We start from the raw sequence: 20,050 nt of genomic DNA on the forward strand, positions 1-20,050 counted from the left end.
TCCAGGGCTTGGGTGGCATGATCTCTTAATGCATCTGCCTGTTTATGTTAGCAAAATGGAAAGCAGCTTTGTTTATGGAAAAGATCTATTTTTGTTTTACTTTTTTCTCTCAACTAAACTGACTTTTATCCAGGATCGTGTTTTGCTTTGGGAAAAGAAATGTGCTGCAGTTCTTAGCCCTAGCTTTAAAAAGTCAGGTCACGAGGAAAAGGGGAAATCCTGATCATATTGTTTAATTTTGTAGGATTACACTGCAGCCTGGAAATCTAAAAGAGTGGAAGAGTTAATATCCCCTTCTTCTCTGCAACTTCTTGCTCTGTGTCCCTGTGCAATGACATTAGCTATTCTCTCACATATATTTACACAAGCCAGATCAGAGACAAAATCAGTATTTCCATCTTATGGGAAGGGGGACAGTGTGGCATCCAGGGGAGAAGGAAATTTCAGAAGCCATCATGCTCCCCTGAGGACAAATCATGTCACTGTGTGTCTTTCAAGTTCTTGGGACTTTGATCTTGTGAGAGATGGAAAAGGGTCAGGACACGGGTGGTGGATTTTGAGTGCAAAGCCAGACAGGGCATTGTGGAGATGATGTGGTGAGGTGGGAGCACAGCCTGCAACGTTCTCCCTCTGCAGAGATTCCAGGGAAGCTGAAAAGCAGAGGTGTTCTTGCATAAGGGTTGGACTCCATGATCCTTGTGGGCCCCTTCCAACCCAGCACATTCTGTGATTCTGTGGTACTGCTTTACTGCCAGAACGTGAAGGGTCCCGCTCTTGACTTGGAAGTCAAACTAAGGTCTGGGCAGTCCTGTCATGCCACCCTGCTGGGCAGGTTTTGGCAAAAGCTGATACTCAAAGCTTGGGTTCTATTTTTAGCTATACTGCTGATTCACAATATGGATTTTGTCAATTCTCTGCACTTTCCTCAGAGAGATGGGGATCACACCTGCCCGTGTTGCAGAACTGTACTGCCCTCTTGGAATGTCTGGTACAGAGTCAGGGGTTGTATGAATTATGGCCACCACTTCATGACATTTAACAATTTATGGTGAAACCCATAAGTCACCATATAATATATCCTTAAAGCTCTGTGACACAGGGAATGCATTATCCCTGTTTCAATTACGAAGATTTAAGTGTGTGTCTTTGTGTGTTATGGAAAACAGTGGCAGCATTGTCTGCTATGGAGGTTGTCTGACTTTCCACAATGTTTGTATACATGTGTGTGAGTTTGTATAACATGGCTGCACTAAAACCCACTGTGTTAATGCAAGGTTACCTTGATTCCAATGTGAGGTGCTTGAAAATGATGGAAATTACAGACTTTAGGTGGATCATGCAAGCTCAGTTCAGCCCCACAGTGAGTATGGCTCTGTGACACAGTCATTTAGCACATAACCACACAGTTTGCATTCCACATTTTCCCTCTTTCCATTTTCAAATCACAGTACTGGTTGCACCCTTCAGACTAATATCCATAGGAATCTTTAAATACAAGCTGTTTAAGTGACCTAAATGTAAGAGTCTGCTACTACTACCCAGTAATAACACGATAGGATAGCCAGGGTATGCACTATCAAAAAGGATAATGAACAATGATAATAACCCTTAATAAGTCATAAGAAATAATAAAGTAGGTAATGAGGTGCCAGTTTTCACAGTTAGCTGTGAAATGTTTCTCATGTTGACTTGAGAAAAACCATATAAGGGGATGAAAATGGCCATTTCTGTTGATTTACTCTCACTTCCGACATTTCTTCCTAACATCAAATTTGTGAGCTGGAACAACAGAGCTTAACCATGTTCTGATACATGTTTGGTGCAGAGAAATCTTTTGAAAGACGCAGAATCGATTGAAGAACAAGGAACAATAAGATATCAGCTGGTTTCTGGCTGATTTCCCATCTGACATTGTAAAAGCATCCAGGACTATTTGTTTAATTGGAAATAGAATAGTGAGCCACGGAGCCATCCTGGAACCCCTCCTAGCACATATGTACACCCACAGAGCCCAGCCACTCGCTCCCTACCCACAGCCATCTGTCATGTGTGCCAACTGGAGCAAACCACTCCTAGTACTCAACAAGGAGCTCATTATAGCTTCCTCTTCCTCCACAGGGCCTTTGGAAAGCTCACAGTCTGGGGGGATGTGCAGCAGGGAGGGCACTCTGGACTGGGGGGCAGTCCTTTTCCATTGCTGCATGCCCACATCAAAGGGCATCCATTTCAGTAACAGCCATTATTGTTGTCGCTCAGGAGAACATCCCTTCCTCCTGGAACAAAGGCCAGCTGTGGGATCAACCTAAAAATGACTGGTAGTCAGCCCATGCCGACCTTCTCCTGACTGTTTCAGGAGTTTATTTCGTTTTCTTTATCTGTAAATCTGTTTCAAATCATCCATTTAATTTAAATTTTTCCCAGTTTCACCTCACCACAAGGGAAGTGCTCATTGGAGCAGATTTTCAAGAGATGCCACAGCTTTGTTCCACCATCACAAACATCATTCCCTGTGATTTCACTGCTGATCAGCCCATGTTTGTTATTTCAATGGAGTTTCTTACCCTTGAAGCTCTATAAACTGTTTGGGACAGAAATTATTTTATTACATCAGATTGTTCAGTGTCCAGCACAGCAAGGCCCTGATCACGACTACTGCAATATATTAAACAAAAAATGGCAAAACTACAGAGGAAAACTCTGGCACACAAACAAATCCTTTTTCTTAACTTCTACCTGAACCAGATGCTGGTGGTATATGTAACGTGTGGGGCTTTGTTGATTTACACCCTTGTAAAAATCAGTATTCAAAGCTCCTTTTCATGTGCAGCTTCCATCTAAGTAAAGGGGATACTGCATATCAAAGGCAGCTGCACCAGCCACTTTAGATTTATTAGTAAATCCACTGAAAAAACATTTCCAATGAAATAAATCTCAGCCTGCTGACTTCCTCCTATTCTTTACTTATCCTCTTATTGATTTTTGTCTCGGAGATTTAAACCTCTCAATTTGTTTTATGAGACACTTGTCGAACAGATGACAAGAAAAAAGACAGTGCTGGATATTTTCCTTAGCAGTTTTAAGTAGAAATAAAGAGCATTTCTTTGAAATTAGTCTTGCTCTTGTGACACAGTGGGAAGAATATATCTGACAAGCCCTTTAGAAGGCATTAGCTCCGTGCATAGAGAAAGCTTACGGGCTGCCACCAACACAGCTTTGTGGCAGCAGTGCCCCAGAAGCTCATTGACAAGTTTGACATGTAAACAAGCTGTTGCTAAAAATATTTAACCTGGGGGACCCTGGCTAGTCGGAGGGGCTAGTAATGGAATACAGATCCTTTCACCTCCAGGCATCTGTTCAAAGCCACGCCATTGACTGAGAGTCATTATCGTCCCATGGCTGCGCAGAGGAATGAGTAGGTGGGCTCCGCTCTGTGTCTTGGGAGCAAATTGTTGCACTGCTAAACCACGCTGGGAATTGGAACAGAAAGCTGGGGGCTGGCACCTTCTGGTGGCTGGGGCAGCTCCTCCCAGGAGGAAAGTGTCCTTGGCTTATTCCCTGCACAGGGACATGTCCAGGGACATGTCACCTGGCAGACACCTGTGTCTTTGCCACAGCCCCCTTCCAAACTGCTACTGCTGCTGCTGTGGAGGTGACAGGAGGTGGAGGGGTAGGTACATCCATCCCATCCCTATCCTGCTCCTGCCTCCTGCCCTGCAGCTTGAACCTGTCCCAGCCCTGCCCTGAAACCCAGATGCCAGCTGCAGTAATTTCCAAAGGTTCCCTGACTGTTTCTAAAGGTTCTCTAATCACAGTCTTTCAGGAAAAGATGTCACATTTGCTAAAACACCATTTCCACCGTGCAGTCCCACCTTCAGGAGCAGCAGTGAGAGTGACAGGGCAGCACAAGGGACGCTCGCTAAATGTGAGGTGCTGGTGTTCACCCTGCCAGACCGAGGGCCTGTTCCTCTCCTCCGCTCCACAGGGTTGGGGAGTCAGGGAGGGGCAATTTCTATTCTCACACATTTTAAATAGCTGTTGCTTCACTTACCCTCCTTTGCTCTGGGCTGTGTGCTCCGATAGCTCCACCCGCTTTCAGGCAGTCACTGCCACAGCTTCGCCTCCATTTTGTTACTCCATTTGAGCATCTTTACACCTAAATTTGTATCCTGAAGAGAGATCCAGAGGCAGTGCCACCACCCCACAGACCCTGGGCTGTGTTACCCCACTTTGGTATCACTTTAACCAGCTTCGTTGCCCTGAGGGGGCAGAGGTGCCCTCACAGCACCTGCCAGGGCAAGGCCGGCTCCCCTCAGCAGCCAACATGGCGGCGGAACCAGTCAGGGGCCCTGCCCTGCCCCTCACAACCTACCGGCAGCCCTGCACAGCTGAATTTCACCTCCTGTCACATATTCCATATTAAAACACATAGATATGTATGATACAGGGGGAGAGATTGCTCCCAGGCCCGGGATTTGTACGAGGTGAAGTCTGTGGGGTATGGAGGCCCTGTCGTCCTGACAGGCAGGGACGGCTGTGAGAAGGAAGGCCCGAGGGAAAGAGGTGGGAGCCTGTCTAGAGAAAAGTCACTTTCCCAAACTGAGTGTTTCTGCCCCAATTGCTTCAGGGTGACATAGGACAGTGGGTGCCCTTTGAGGGGGCAGATGCTGTGCCACAGGCCGTGAGCTGCTCCTGAGGGGAATTTAAGGCTGGTCTCCTGTAGCACACTGTGTCCTTATGAGCCTTTCTGCCCCCCAAATCAGGAGGATTTAGATCTATTACTTTTTTTTTTTTTTTTTAAATTACAGACCTGGCATCTCTTCTATTCCCATTTACAGAGTTTTCAATTCCCATTTACAGAGACATCTCATTGTGGGAGCTCCAGGGCAAACTCCCTCTCCACAGGTGCAGGAACGACGTTTCCAGGCAAGGTTGGTGTTAATTTAACTTTGGGAATAACAGGAACAATAGGACTGGAAGGGGCCTTCTGGTTCATCAAACTAGTCCTCTGTTGTTAGAGGCAAGCAAGTTATATAATCCCTTTTGCAGATGAAGGGCGCTATCCTAAAGCGAGCTGGGTTATTTTTGTCCCCCCCCGTGTCCGTGGGAAGGCCCTTGGAGAACCTCGATGCTGTGAGGACGTCTCCATCTGAGGAACGTCTTGCTCACCACAGAGCATCACTCTTATTAATCTCAAACTGCACAGCCTGGCTTCTCATCCTATTGCATTTCATTCTTTTCCTAATGCTGTAGGATCATACAGGTCTTCCCCTGGAATACTCCGGCCCTCCACATTTACAGCGCTGCCCTTAATTTGTGCCACCAGCACAAGATTATTGATCCTGTTTGATATTTTTATCAGTCTAAGGGTTTTGCCTTGAGAAATCGTGCCAGTTACATGCCAGCAGGCTCCCCTTCAGCACAGCCATCCTCTCCTTTTTTTTGTAGGGAATGCACTGGGCAGGGCTATCACACCTGGATAAATCTATTTATTCCCAAGCATTTTTTAAATCAAATTCAAGGATGTATCAGCAACTCTTCTACCATATATTGTAAGGATGTTGTGTGCCATATTGGCTGGGAGCTCTATGAACTCCAATCCTCTGGAGAACACCTGGATGCCATACCTTACTCTGCCTCTTATTAAGGTCTCAGTACAGGTGCCCTGTATTTATAACTTCCATTTTCTTTTACTCTGAGTCCATGCAGATGTTTGGGCACAACTAGTGTTGATCCTTTCTACAAGATTTGCTTCCATCCAATCACTTGTCAGGGCAGGACAGAAGAGGAATAATGCAAGACCTGAAATACTTAGTGCAGAAAAATCCTAAGGATCTCCTGTTTTCTTGTACCCTGGCTATCACATCGATTGTGTGAGCATTTCAGAGAAGGAGGAGGGGTCCTGTTACAAAGAGACCTGTTTCCCACCCTCTTTTTTGGCACTTCTTAGAATGCCTCTTTGGAAGGGGCTAATGGCCCTCTGGGACAAGCCCTCTTCTGCCAATAACCATAGGTCAAAAGTTAAACTGAACAGCAGAGAATGAAAACCGGATAAAATACACCATAAATCTTGACATTCTAATTGAGAACTGTCCAATGCAAACTGCAGCACTGGGTCTGTTTTACCTCAGTGCTCTACAAGAGGCCAGATCTTGCTTTCTTTAATGGCTTGAAGTATCCTACTGATTCTTACTGGGACTTCTCACTTGATTAGGACATGCAAGATTTGGTCTTTGAAAAGACTTAAAAGTTTGGTAGTTAGTGCAATTTCTGCAGTTATAGGAGCAGAATGATGGTTTTGATTTCATGGTAAAGGCATGTTCATCTCATTTTTCAGACAGCACTGACACGACCCTGTGTGTGTGTGTGTCTGTGGGCAGAGATTTGCAGGACAAAAAGATCTGTGGACAAATACAGCTCACACAGAGAATTTTTTACTGAGGGAAAATTTGCCTGAACATAACGTGTCATCTAAGATGTTTTATAGATATTTTTGCTGTCTGAGGTAAATGGGGGAGGATTACACCTATTTTACAGAGTGGTGAAATCAGAGCATAAAGAATTTAAATGACTCACCCAAGATTACACAATAACTCAATAGCAGACCCCAGCAGAGCCTGGAGTGCTCAGAACACTGGCCCAAACTGTCTCCTTGGCCTTGTCTTTGCTTTCAGACACTTAAAATACAGACAGAGTCAAAAATAGAAGAACAGAGCTTGTTTATTCCTCTGCTTATATATTAAACATAAGTTCTCTTTCAGTGAATAGTTGTGTTGTTTATATTTTCATGGGAAATCTAATCATTGAAGCAATTCATTCCAGATTTTTGCTATTCCCTTTCACAAAGCAGCATATAGATACTGGAACAAAACTACTGCTGCCACAAGCAGACCACTGTGGTTCCCATCCTGGAAGCTCAAGAGAACTACCCTGTAACATTAGACTACAAGAGCTTTTTATTAATGTTACATCTTGGAGCTCTTCTCAGAATAGGAAACTTTCCTCCCAAATTTATTTGAAATCATATCCCTATACGCTGAGCTAATTTTTTTTTCAGCCTGGTTAACATCATAAAATGGATCATTAATATGTCCTTTGAAAATGATGCCAGTTCTGTGCAGCTTATACAGCCTGTGTGTGTTGGTGCAAAGAAATTTGCTCCTACTGTACAGGATGTGTGAGCCAGAGAAGAGGGAGGGGGTTAAGAAAGGGAAAACATATACTGGAGTGTAGTGGCATAACAAATCTATCCCTAATCTTGAAAGCTCCATAGTGCATGAGTAATGAAACTAAAGATGAATTATTACAGCTTGCACTCATAATTTACAGGTATGAGTGTATTATCTTACAGCATAAATATTCCATTTAGGCTTTGTGATGGGTTTTTTCTCCATATAGGAAAATAAAAGTAGTATTAGTCACATGTCCATAGCTTTGTCAGTGGCTGCAAAATGTTTTTCTTTCCAGGAGGAAAGCACACTGAATAATGCAACACTTCTATTTAGGCTGGTTTTTCATACATTGACACTTGGAAAATCTAGAAACAGTTGTTTTAATTTTAAGGGCTACGATGTCTGCTCCCTTTATTCCTGCCCTTTATCATCTTACACACCATGTTCTTATAGACAAGGGGGGAAAAAAAACATTCCAGTGTCTAATAAATCTGAAATCCATCAGGGGCTGCAAAGCTTTCGCTCTCCTGCCCTGGTTCAGCTCGTGTTACATCCAGCAGCACAACAAATGCACTTTGTGCACCCACGCCGATGGATTAAGCACTTTCACTCATTTTTCCAGGGTGAGAACTCAACTAAATCCATTTTTTTATTTTTTTTTTTAGAGTTTCGAATCTTTTTAACAAAGAGAATGGTTGCACAATTGATTCTTGAGCGAGGAGAGGGGAAAATTGTATTACAATAGTTGTTGCTGAGCAGAATTTTAATATTGCTAAAGGACTTTAAAAATATTTTATGATCCGAGCCTCCCTTAGCACACAGTGCTCTACCTTTGGTTTTTCTGAGCTAATTTATAAGAAACTCTGTGTGCAGGTCTCAGTAGTCCTTTTTCTGCTCTTAGACCTTTTGCTGCCTGTTATAGTGAAGTTGCACATGCTGTGCTTTCACAAATGGGAATTTTGCTTTTGTTCTTTCCTGTTGCATTTCCCTAAAATAAAATATCTTCTGGGGAAAAAAAAAAAAAAAAGAAGTATTTTATTACTATTTGTGTAAGGAAATAATGTAATGTGGGGCCAACTTTTTGGGCACACCAGGACTGATTTTCTAATACATGATCTCACAAGTATGAGAGATTTTATTTCAATGAGCTCAGTTCACAGCTACAGACCTAAAAGAGGAGTAGATTAATAGGTGTCAGGCAATTTAATAGTTTCTTTCTGACCCTTGTAGACAGCTTTTTTTAGGAGAGCTGAGCCCTCAGCAAAGTGAGTCCTAGAAATCAGAAGCCAATGCTGAACCCTCCTAAAAACAATAGCACTTCTCAGATACCTGCATTTCAGTTTATGCCTCTGTGAAATGGAAGCATTAACAATGAGCTAAATCATTACTGAAATGGTCAGGGAAACATCTGTATGAAATGCTTTTAGATTCAGGGATGCTAAGTAACATTAAAACAAATAAATGATTTATAGAACTGACCTGTCAAGTTTAAAACTGTTCACGGAGATATTTCGACATTTGTTTCACACAAAAATTAAGTTGCATTTATCAAGGGCAGAGCAATTTCCAGAGTGAATAGTGACCCATGTGTACAGTTTAAGGAAGAAATAGTAGTTTCAGCTGATGTAAAAGGGGCTCTTCCACATGGCACTTCAGGTCTACAGACACAAAAGTTGAAGGGCAGTAGCAAAGAAAGAGCAACAGAGGAGATGTTCAAAGACAAACTTTCAAACAATCCAAACAATCTGCTGAATTTGTGTGTACAGAATTTAGGGGGGTTGCAGTCACACATGAGCATTTTCCTACATACTAAAATTAAGCACTTATATATTGGCAGGTTGGAAAACACGGGCACTGAGGGGCATCCAGGTCCGTGGGGCAGAGCTGTGACCGGGGCTGGGCCTCAGGGAGGATTCACGGTTGTATTAATGTTTTGTCTTGTCCTCAGCTTAAACAGAAGAGACAGCAGAGCAAACACTCCAGCCCAGCCCATCATTGGCTTCTGTGCTGGATTGAACAAGACCAGAATTCAGACCTCTCATTGTAGGTAAGAAAAATAAATGATGTCTTCCATGTTCCTTGTGCCAAAGGGGTTTCTTTTTTCCCCTTCTGGTGTTTTGAGCGTGCAGTGGGCACCTGTGCATTGGAGAAGGCACCTCTGCTGCACTCAGCTTTCATGAGGAGTAGTTTACCAAATGGGAAAAACTAGAAATGGTTCCTGGCGTTTCCTTTGAAAAAAAACACAATGTTCCCAGTGCTGGCATGAAATACTTGCCTGAAGGAAAGATGTTATGGTCCTTTAAAAGTCATGGATGGTAGCAGTGAGGGAGGAGAGCGCTGTGCTGAGGGATCTCAAGGAAAAACATCTGGTGGTCACTTCAGTGTTACACCAGAGGTGTCACTGCTTTAGCTGAAAGGAGTCACCCATTGAAGCTGAAGAAGATGGTTGTGTTTGAAAGCAGAAGCATCTGCAGTGCCCAGTGAGTATTTCTTAAGAAACGGTTGAAACCGTCGGTGTTTTGGAAAGCTGGAGGGATTGCGGCCGTTTCCTATCAGATGGTGTCTCTCTGAGCATGCAGGGTGACAGGACTGCTTTGGGCAGATCAGGTTAAACACTAAACTTGACTTCATCAATGCTGATGGAAACACAGAGCTCAGTATTCTGTGCAAAATTATGTTTTGAAGGAAAACCTCCTTTTGAGTAAGACTATAGCAGTTTAGAACTGTTGAATGTGATACTGGTGTAACGTAACACGTTTCAAAACTGAGTGTCAAGAAGTAGAAACGTTCCAGTCCTGTGAGAGCAAATTCATAAACTTTGACATTTTTGGTGGTCTTCCTTTCTACTTTTTAAACAAATTTCCATCAGAAAACTTTGTGTGGGGAATAAATGTGGCAAACTTACTCCCAAGGATCTCGAGGCAAGTAATTATTCAGTAATTATTTTAGGTTCATTATTCTGATTCAATAGTGAGTAAAGTAATCATCATTTATCTCTGGCCTGCTGTATTTTTGTTTGCACTACAAAACTGCAACAGAGGGCTCAGAGAGCAACCTTGTTGCCTGAGCAGTCCTGGCATCCCTGATGATTCCTGTGCACTAACAGGGTAATAATAAACAGAAATGCCTTTTGAATTACAAGTTCCATTGGAATCACAGGGGGAAGGTCAGTGTTTGCCAAACTGAGGAAGACAAAACTGGCATGAAAGGAATTTTATGTTGGAGCTTCTCAGAGGGGATTAGAAGTGCTTTCTTAACAGTGACTGAAAGGGAGCTGGAATGGTGTCACTGAATGCACAGACATTGCCCTGCTTATGCACACACACACACAGTCACCACATCCAGCAGCACAAGGACCAAAGGCATAGGGTTGCTGCAATGTTTGAGGGGGTTTTAAAAGACATTTTTTTCATCCTTCATCTCCACATGCTAAATATATAATAAGATACCTTGTTTTCTTGCCCTGTAGACCCACATGACCAAAATGAGGGACATTAGTAAGTGTTAGAAAAAGTATTCAAGTGTGAAATGAATTTCTCAAACATTAATAAGTATTTCTAGAACCTCAGTTTCATAATTTGACAGTTCCACAGTTAATAAATCACAGCAAAAGGAAAGTGTGATAACAGCAGAGCAAAAGGAAGCCTGGATCTATGAAGTGCAACTGAGGGATAAGTGAAAGAAGCATGCTGATGACCCTGAGTTTACTTTTGGGTTTTCTGAGCTTTCACTCAATTAAATTCATTCCTCTCCTCTAAAGACCTATTATGTGCCTTTACCTACGTTCCTAACTGATTTTTCTTGTAATACAGCTCCTTTGCCAAGTTATTTCCATGATTTACAGAGCTCTGATTAAAAAAAAAAAAAAAAAAGAAGAAGTAGTAACAGTGAGATGAAAGGAGCATCCAGACTGTATTGGAGAAGGTTTTCTAAAGAGGTGGGTTGATTTTAATTAACTTCCTGAATAAAACAATTCAGGTCTGGAGCTGGCAATCTCCAATAATCACTCTTTGGCCTCTGGATGAAAAAGGGAGTCAATCACACAAAACAATGCCACAAAAAGGCAGTCAATGGAAGGAAGTAGTTCTGTGTATTACAGCAGTACACACACTGAGGGAGGCCCAGCATCCAGAGGCCCAACATGACATTAGTCCCCACTGCAGTAGACACTAAATACACACTGGAAGAGACAGCCCCCTCACTCCAAAGCTTATCTTCTCTGCAAGACTAGTTCCTGTTTATATATTTTGAGCATTTCCCCTAATTCAAACTCTATATGCACAGAGAAAGACTTAACTTTACAGTGAGCTACTGTCTCAAGAGGACCACAAACTGCAGTTCCAGTTACCCAACGATGTGACCATTCTGTACCATGAACATCACTTGGTGTCACTCAACAGATCCTGCATCCCTAATTCTTTCCCTCTGCCCCTCCTTTTGTGTGTTCTCAAAAGAGGTGACTTACACCACATTTTCCTCAGGAGGAGTTAATACAGAACTAGAGGAAATATCCAAAACCTTCCAGTTGCCATCAAGCAAGAAAGATGAACAATAAGAGGGAAAAAAAGTGTCTGATAGCGAGAGTGGCTTGGCAAAGCTCATGACAAGAGGGTATTATGCAGATCTTTGTTCAGCCCTTGCTCCAACAGGATCCACAGCATGGCACATCCTCACTTCAGACACACATCTATGCCACTGCACCTTCAATCCACCCAGCAAAGCTCCTGGACTTCTGCTGAGCAGAGAATGTGAGTCAGGAGGGTTGTGTTAAAACTGCTCATTGCTTTTCTGCTGCTGGGAGAGAGAGAAAAGCCTTGTGATGGAGTTCAGAGTCTGAACTCTGTCCCCCGTCAGTCCCACTGACATTAATGTGGTAATTCTGGGTTAGGATTTGGGTTAGGAAGGCATCCTCAAGCAGGAGAGCACACTGGTTTAAAAGCAGGCATATTTATGAAAGGTTGCCCTGGAGTGGTTGTTTTTATTGATGTAATTCAGAGCAGAATCTGACCCACTGACTCTGAGCCCAGAATACAATTACTCAACAGTTTAACCAGCAAGGTAGGCTCTGTGGGAAGAAAAGAAAATTGGCATTTAAAGGTGAGATTTCCTTTGCCACTGCTGGTGTATTTTTCCTTTTGTCAGCAGAATTAGTGAGTTAATTAGAGAATTAAAGAGTAAGCAGAAAGGGACTATGGGAGGAGTAGGGAAGCTTCAGGGTTGTGCTTTTATCAGAATGGCATTGCTTCATTCTGAATCACCTGATCTATGGATTTAGCAAAAGAAATTTTGAGACACTTGAAAAATGAATGAAAGTGATCCTGAATGGGAGGGGGAAAAAAAGCCTAAAGTAAATAGCTTAAGTCAATCTGTCCAAATGTCACATGTAAGGATGGCTTTGCTCTGCTTAATGACAGGAGAGCAAGGAAGGTAAGGGGGAGGAAGGGACCCTTTTTGAAGGACTGTTGTTCTAATGTACCTGTGTTTATTTTAAAAGCTTTTCAAGGAGGTAGGGAGGGAAGCTACTGTCTCCCAGTGATAAAAGTTGAGTGATTAAGGACCCCATTTGGGGGCAATCTGTTCTCTGTCTCTGTAGTTGCCTACAAAATCCCTGATATGCAGGTAGAGCAAGCTCAGGAGAACATGGCTGATGGGAGAGGACTGAGAACCAGGACTCCTGGACTTTATTTCTAGTCCTGACACTGACTGTGTGTGCAGGCAAGTGGAAGTTCAGTGAAACCACCCCTCTGACAAATGAGGACCATAGTCTTTACTCCCTTCCTAAGACAGGGAAGCACTGAGGCTGCAGGAGTGTCTGCCAAACACTTGGGTCCATGGCTGAAAAGTGGCTCAGACACACAAAGTATCTGGTAGTTTAAACAGAGCAGTGTGCAGAGCTAGACCCTTACTGGAGGAATTCTAATTCCTGTAACATATCTGTTCTTGTTCTAATTAGACATGGTGTTTGAACATCTGCACCCACCATCTCCCTGTTCTGTGGCAAATAATCTCATGGTTTATGGCTCCTCTGTTACAAATGGATCCTTGCTCGGCGTCTGATATTAAATATCAGGCTCGAGTCCACTGTGCTGCCTGTGAGCTACTCTGCTTTAAAAGACAAAAGCTTTTGCTGCAGTTGCTGTCACGTACAGACACTGTAACCTGGCTCTTGTGGAGAAGGCTGGCTGTGGAACATCTCCCTGCAGGTTGCTGAACATAAAGGTATTCTTGGGTTTAGTTCCAGGAGATTGTTCTGCCAGAAGTTCAGAGCCAGTTCCAGCACTCGCTGACCCCCGCTGTCCTCACACACCTCAACATGGCCCTTATTGAGCAGAGAGGAAAAGGCTCTTGCTCTCTGCCTCTCTCCTGTGCTCTCTCTCTCTCATGTAACGTTGTCCTTTACGAGCAATGACAGATTCTCACTGCTCCTCTGTGCCCTTCCATTGAGATGAGAAGCTAAGTCCAGATTTGTTTTTGCTGTCATTCCAAATGAAGCCAGAGGAGTTATGCTGGGATTCATCTGCATTCTGCACTTTACCTAAACAAATTTGAAAGGACAGGTTTTTGAATGCAAGTGATCCTGCAAGGTACCCAGGGTCTTTAGTCAATGAGAGAGAAGGGCATTCACAGCCACGCTGTGGAAGAAGGGGCATTTTCATGGCACATGCAAAATGGTTCCAAAACTGCTTTTCCCCTGTGTTTTGTGATGTGATCAAATTAGACCTCAGAAAATATAAGAAAGGAGAGAGAGAAAGAAAGAGGGAAAAAGAGAGAGAGAAAGAGAGAAAGGAAGAGAGAAAGAAAGGGAGAAAGGAAGAAAGGAAGAAAGGAAGAAAGAAAGAGAAAGAAAGAAAGAAAGAAAGAAAGAAAGAAAGAAAGAAAGAAAGAAAGAAAGAAAGAAAGAAAGAAAGAAAGAAAGAAAGAAAGAAAGAAAGAAAGAAAGAAAGAAAGAAAGAAAGAAAGAAAGAAAGAAAGAAAGAAAGAAAGAAAGAAAGAAAGAAAGAAAGAAAGAAAGAGAGAAAGAAAAGAAAGAGAGAGAGAGAGAGAAAGAAAGAAAGAAAGAAAGAAAGAAAGAAAGAAAGAAAGAGAGAGAGAAAGAAAGAAAGAAAGAAAGAAAGAAAGAAAGAGAAAGAAAGAAAGAAAGAAAGAAAGAAAGAAAGAAAGAAAGAAAGACAGAAAGAAAGAAAGAGAGAAAGAAAGAAAGAAAGAGAGAGAGAGAGAGAGAGAGAGAAAGAAAGAAAGAAAGAAAGAAAGAAAGAAAGAAAGAAAGAAAGAAAGAAAGAAAGAAAGAAAGAAAGAAAGAAAGAAAGAAAGAAAGAAAGAAAGAAAGAAAGAAAGAAAGAAAGAAAGAAAGAAAGAAAGAAAGAAGGAAAGAAAAAAAGAAGGAAAAAAGGAAAAAGAAAAAGAAAAAGAAAAAGAAAAAGAAAGACTATGACTTGTAGTAAATGAACATGAAATTTCCTAGAAATAAGCCTGAATGTTGTCTCACAGCCAAGACAAACAGCATCACCCCAGCAAGCCTTTGGATAAATTTGCATGGTTAGTACCAGTCTCAGTGCAGAACTCCTGAACAAGGACAGTAAAGGCTCAGCATGGCAGAGCAGGGAAAGTTTTAATTTGGATCAGGTTGTATTTCCCAGCTTCATTGGAATGAACCTCAAAGGGCAAAGAGTCACAAATTTTGACCCCTAAAATATCTGTCCCTGTGAGTTGGGCTCTTTGTCCTTGAGGATCTCTGGCTGTCGCTTAATGGAGCTGCAGCCCAAGAAGGGAGACAGATGGTACTGATGGCCTGAAATTATACTCAGCTAAGTGCAAAGCTATAACTGCTATTTGTCATTCTAACATCACTGATTTGTCTAGAGAGAAAAACAAATAACTTGTTGGGGGAGTAAGCAACTGGCTGGCTGTGGCCAGGCCAGATTGGAAGTGGGTGTAAGGCTCAGCACACAGAGCCCCAGGTGCCATCAGTGCTCGAGGGAGGTTATTAGGATGTCAGTTCTGGTTCTTTCTCTGTCTGTCTCCCTCTCTCTGCTTGCTGTGGAGGTGGAAGGTGCGTGTGTTGTGAGGTGAACTGGGGAGTGAAGATAAAAATCTGTGGTAAGGAAATGCTACAGCTTTATCTCTGTTCTTTGATGTGGCAGGACAAATTAATTGATAACAGAACCAGCCAAAGCAGATGTGGTCATGGCCTCCTGAACTGCCCTATTGCAAGGAAAGGGCCCAGCAACATCAAAGACAAAGGTCAGCCAGCATTCCCCAAGCACAAAAAGACAAATCATGACAGGCAAATAGCTCAGGCTGCCATTGGAAAGGAGTTATTACCACAAAAGATGATGTCTGGCACATGGCCACTCTCCCAATCAGCTGGATGCAGTGGCTTCTCTTCTCTGCCATTTCCTTCTGTACCCAAAGGCAGAGTTTGGGCAGAACATCTTCCTGTACAAGTGACTTACTCTGTGTGCAGTGGCACAGGAGAATTAAAGCACAAAGCAGAATCCAGGGAGCTGGCCAGAGCCATGCAGTGGGGTTAGAAAATTGAGCTCTGCTAGTTCAGGGCCTCTTGTAGCCATGTCTTTCGAAACTACAGCAAACCTACCTGTTCACTTCCTGCTAAGAGTAAAAAGATTTGGTTTCTAGTCCCAATTCTACCATTTGCTGGCTGTGTGCCTTGAGCAAATCAGTTCCTCCCTTGTGCCTGACCTTCTTCTAAACTGGAGGTGACAAAGAAGGCCATTCTGAGACCTCCAGAGTTAATGGAACTGCAGATATTATTGGTATTTTATATCAAGTGTTGTTTGTTTCAACCATTCCCTTCACTGTTTTCCCTGAGTATCCTGATTTTTTCTAACATGCTCCCCATCCATAACAAACATTTCAGGAATCACTGAACACTAAACACTCAAACCAAAGGGGCCCAGTGCCCAGCAGGTCTCAGGTGAGTTTCTTTGTTCCATGTTTGTCTCTCTGGGAACAGAAATATTTGTCCTTCAAATACTATGACCTTCAAAGCTAAAACCTTCACAGCTTTGGCAAGGAGTTATTAACAAGCTTGGTCTGCATAAGTTCCCTTTTTCCATAGATCTGGATTCCTTACAGACTTTAATGTATTCAGCCTGGCATCACCATGCAGCATCAGTGTGGGATAATACCTCAGCATGCCATTAATCCCTTTTTCTTCACCTTCTGTCCATGTGCTTTTCCAGGCTATGTCTCAGTTTCTTGTCAGAAGGAGATCCTGACATGAATCTTGTGTCTCTGCCCACTGATTTTCCAGAAGATGCTGGGTAGAAGGGAGCCAACAAACTCTCCAGCCTATTTCCTGGACATCCCAGGGTGTCCACACAGAGTCAGGTAACAAAGAGCAGCTGCCTTACAGTTGAAATATAACTGGAATGCCTAAATGGCTGATCCACCCTCATTTAGGAAACCTGCAGCATATCCAGGGCTCTGATCACATATCCCAGGACTTGATATAGGGCTTTAGCTACTCTTCTATCATTCACATGAGCAGAGCTACTACACAGGACACAGACTATGTTGGAATTAATGTCTTTTCACTACAGCAACACATTTCAGCATCACATCTTGGTGTTCTCAGGCATCCCAGGAGAGTTGCACAGCACTGGCTACCAAGAGATGCTCAGTTGTTCCACTTTTAAGTGTCCTTGTGCCCATTATAACATTGTAATAAAAATAACCAGAAGCGGGTATGTGTTCCCAGCAGGCATCAGTGATTCATAGCAAACTGTAAAAACCAATGCATGACATAGATAAAGGCATTTGAAGCCCCAAGACACAAGTGTGGGGTGTGTGTGCACCAGGACTACGTCACCAGGAACCAGAGGACTGCAAAAGCTCATCCCCCCCAGCAGGCAACAATAACTCAGTGGGACAGGTCACATTTGTGATCAGCCAGAGCCCGTCCTTCCCCTGCAGAGAAACTTAAAGCAGAGAGCAGGAAAGTAGAAAAGCTCTGAGAGGCAGCCTGGATAATATTGTCTGAAGGTTTCCTATGAGGAATATGGACAGTTTAAGCCATGGTACCCAAGGCACTGTAGAAACAAAGGGATTTTATCTCTCCCAAAGGATGTTATCTCTCCCAAAGGATGCTAACTCTCCCAAAGCATGTTAGCTCTCCCAAAGGATTTTAGCTGTCCACTTGCAGACCTGTGACTCCCCTGGGGAAGGGAGTATCTTGATCACAGTGCAACACCTACTTGGCTTTTTGTTTGCTTTTGTTGGGTTGTTGGTTTTTTTTACTGGAGACAAGGGTTGAGTGGCTTTTGTCCCTCTCCCCCAGGGTGACCTCCCAGACATGGAAAGTTACACTGCAGGGAAAAGCTGGATCAGGGAGGTTAGTGAATGTGCCACACTGGAGAAACAGAGTATTTTATATCTAGTGGGGTGTTTATGACATGAGAGCAGTTACACCGTCTCAGACCTAAAAATGAGCTCTACTAGTTTCAGAGGGAACACTCTTGTTTACAAAAGTGAGAATCCAACCCACTGAAATTATTTCTGATTTAAATGCAGTGTAACTGCAGGAGAGTTAAACCCAACTAGTGCAGTTCTGGTGAGTCTGAGGAAAAGGGGAACTGGTGAAATTTGTAGCTGGAATGTGAGAGGCAGCACCAGCCTGGGCCATGAGTACACACACCAGGAAAGCTGGTCCTGGGTCTCCAAGTGACCCCCGTTCACCCAGAGTTTCTCTTTGCCTTGGTTTTTCTGTCTGTCAGGGTGGCAGAGTGACATTGACCCTTTTTTTGGAAAGTGATGTGACAAGCACAAAGTATCAGGCTGTTAGACAGCTGTGGGAAGCACGGAGAGATCTCTTGGAATTACAGATACAGAAACAAGGAAAGATTTTGTCAGCTGGATGCAAGCACTGAAAAAAAAAAAAGACATTCTGACATGCTATTGCTGCTGAAGTCCCCTCCCTAGAGAGGTCTGGTGAGGGCATTTCTCTGTGCCCACTCTTTATCTGAACTCCTCCACATGCCTCAATCCTAATCCAGCCCAGCACAGACTCATCCTATTGTGTTAAAATCAAATGCACTTACAGGTAAATGTCACTCTGCCATAAAGAGAAAGGAAACCACTTAACTTTCTGTTTCTTTGTCTACCTGCCTCCATAACAGTTCTTGTCAATTTACATTATTCATGACTACCAGAGATAACTTAAAATGTATCTTTCAATGGAATATAATGCAAACAGTTTTCTGTGTGGGCAGGGTAAAACAAAATAATAATTACAACACACGATGATAGTGCTTATAACAAAATATTTTTTTCCATAAAAAGACTTTTGTGGCAGGAATACACACTCCAGCACCAAAAGAAAATAGTGGGAGAGAAAAATATCTCTGCTGGCGTATTAGATTCTATCAATGGCACTGATGGTTTCATTGTCTAAATAAACATTGTGTGTAGATAAAGTGTGACCTGAAAAGTGAATCATTAGATTGACAGGATAAAGCAAATCAACTTTCTTCTGTCTTTATGCCTCCCACCAGATACATAATCAGACTTCTCCCTATGTGGGCACTCCAACAGCAAGCATCTGTCAGGATCAGCTATTCTTGTAGCTTAGGTTTGGGAGTTTATGATAATCTGACAAAATTGCACCAGTCCATTTTAGACATTTTTCCCTCTCTTTTTAGCAGTAAGACTACTTAACATTATATCTTCAAATGAGCATTACCATAGGTAATTTGATTTTGCAATTTTGGATAGTGACCTTCACTCTGTGTGTGTATAAATCACACGTATGAAATTTATTTAGGAGGAAAACACGTTGCAATGTGGCTGCCCCATCCTAAATCAGTGAACAGAAAACCTAAAGGGAAGGATTTTTTGCTCTAGCTGAGTTTCTGCTGGTTTCTCTGGTAGATTTATTCTGCTTTAAGAAGGAGGTAAATACTGTTGGACTAAGGTACTCAGTTTATCAGGCCCCAAAAGTTGTAGGAAGCACTGAGAGGATACTCAAGAGTGTATAACCCTTTCATTCAGGTTAACTCCACTGTCCAGAGCCGGAACAATAATTGAGGTGATAGATTTGGCATAAAATAACTGAAGGAAAACCCCACCCTAACTCACAGCTCCAAGTGAATCCCAAAGACAGCTGACTGCCTCTGGAAGATAAGATGACAGGGATATATCATCCTACAGCCTTAATCAGCACAGCCCACAGAACACAGGCCACACGACAACAAACACTTGATGCAAACAGAACTGTTAAAAAGATACACCCGTGGAAGTGGTTGGGTTGTGTTGCACTGTGTGAAAAACAACAGCCCAGGAGGTCACCTGCCAACCTCCAGCTACTCTGAAATCCCCACTGTTCAGAATTTTGTGGCAATATTTTTGCTGGAAGAGGTCCCTCCCACGTTACCACGGAGTCTTGATGAACCCCTGTTTATTCATCTTCCTCGGGACTCTGGTGACCTTTCTGTAGGGTGGGAATGCTTTCAGAAACTATTAATCTCTCCTCTGGGGTGGGTGGAGGGCACCCATGGAGAGAAAGGCTTCCATGATCTTCCTCAGCCCTGTCACCAAAGATCAGAGCCAGAGAGGAGGTTTCTTGTTTGGAAATGCACAGGAATAAGTGCAAAGCTTTTACAGGGCAGGGCTGTGTAAAGATGAAGGGCTGAGAAACACAGGATGGAAAAGCAGTGCTGCTCAGTAAATATTGATAGATGTTCCCTGTACTCCCTCCACCTCTGCTGCACAATCCCCTTCACTGCTGCCTTTCACACTGTCACTCTGTCACTAGAACATTACTTCCCTTCACCTTGTGGCTGTTTAATTTAAAGTAGGTTTCTACATTTGCTCTGAAAAGTGAAGAGGGAAGAGAGACGGTAGGAAACTCTCCACTCAAGACT

General features: G+C 43.0%; 1 protein-coding gene and 1 long non-coding RNA gene across 5 annotated transcripts in view; one reads left to right on the plus strand and one right to left on the minus strand.

Annotated features, from left to right (window-relative positions):
* MYL10 (myosin light chain 10) overlaps window positions 1-4,186 on the minus strand; it is an 88,075-nt gene extending 83,889 nt beyond the window's left edge. The window contains exon 1 of the mRNA XM_064677789.1: window positions 4,049-4,186. The gene's annotated coding sequence lies outside the window, so the exon portion shown is untranslated. The remainder of the gene's footprint in view (window positions 1-4,048) is intronic.
* Window positions 4,187-4,307: 121 nt separating this feature from the next.
* The window catches only part of LOC135425471 (uncharacterized), a 34,580-nt gene continuing 18,837 nt past the window's right edge, over window positions 4,308-20,050 (plus strand). The window contains exons 1-4 of one of the 4 annotated variants that reach the window (XR_010435612.1): window positions 4,328-4,560; window positions 4,858-4,928; window positions 9,118-9,216; window positions 10,982-13,973. This is a non-coding gene — a long non-coding RNA (uncharacterized LOC135425471). Of the gene's footprint in view, window positions 4,561-4,835; window positions 4,929-9,117; window positions 9,217-10,981; window positions 13,974-16,372; window positions 18,605-20,050 lie in introns of those variants that run through there. The other 3 variants (XR_010435610.1, XR_010435611.1, XR_010435609.1) reach the window with 3 other exon arrangements.

The sequence above is a fragment of the Pseudopipra pipra genome, chromosome 21 (genome assembly GCF_036250125.1).
Source record: "Pseudopipra pipra isolate bDixPip1 chromosome 21, bDixPip1.hap1, whole genome shotgun sequence".
NCBI lineage: Eukaryota > Metazoa > Chordata > Aves > Passeriformes > Pipridae > Pseudopipra > Pseudopipra pipra.